Below are 696 nucleotides of genomic sequence, written 5' to 3' on the forward strand. Positions count from 1 at the left end.
TCTCAGTGAATGCACAGGCTAGATCGATATGATTGGGACTGATATTCTGCTACATATATCTTGATTCATTTTACTGGAGTGATGCGTAGGGTATAAACAAGGAGCAGAGGCACCCATCTGTGTGAAATTACTCATTACATTTCTGATGCAAGGTTAACACTATAAAGATTTGTCAGCATTTTTTTTTTTCAGTGGGACGTCAAAAATAATTGAAGCCACATCCCTCTTAGCTGTATTAGCAAAATCCTAAGTGTGGCTGGAGCTGTGCAAACACAGTGGGCTTCTGTTAATTTAATCCATCTGGACGTACTGCAAATCACTGATCAGAAGACTCCTTCTGTTGGCATAGTCTGTGTTTCCATTTGGATGCTCTTCTGACATACCTGTGTTAGCGTAACATCCGCATGAGAAGCTTACAGGTTTTGAACGTAATGTTTTTTTAAAATGTATGACTTCACTGTGCAAAAGATGGAGACCATGAAACACAGCATTATATTTCTAAATGAGTAGAGTACACACTTATTGATGATTCTGTGCTTGCTTAATTTTAAGAGCAAAAGGATTTGTTTTTGTTCTCTACACTTTAGAATGTGCAGTTCACCTACATTTTGAGCGAATGTGTTATCTTCTCCAACTTTTTCACCCTCAAGAAGCTTAAAATAAAAATTTCCCTGTCCCTAATCCTTAACGTTGGAA

The sequence above is a fragment of the Pygoscelis adeliae genome, unplaced genomic scaffold (assembly GCF_000699105.1).
Source record: "Pygoscelis adeliae isolate BGI_AS28 unplaced genomic scaffold, ASM69910v1 Scaffold360, whole genome shotgun sequence".
Lineage (NCBI taxonomy): Eukaryota > Metazoa > Chordata > Aves > Sphenisciformes > Spheniscidae > Pygoscelis > Pygoscelis adeliae.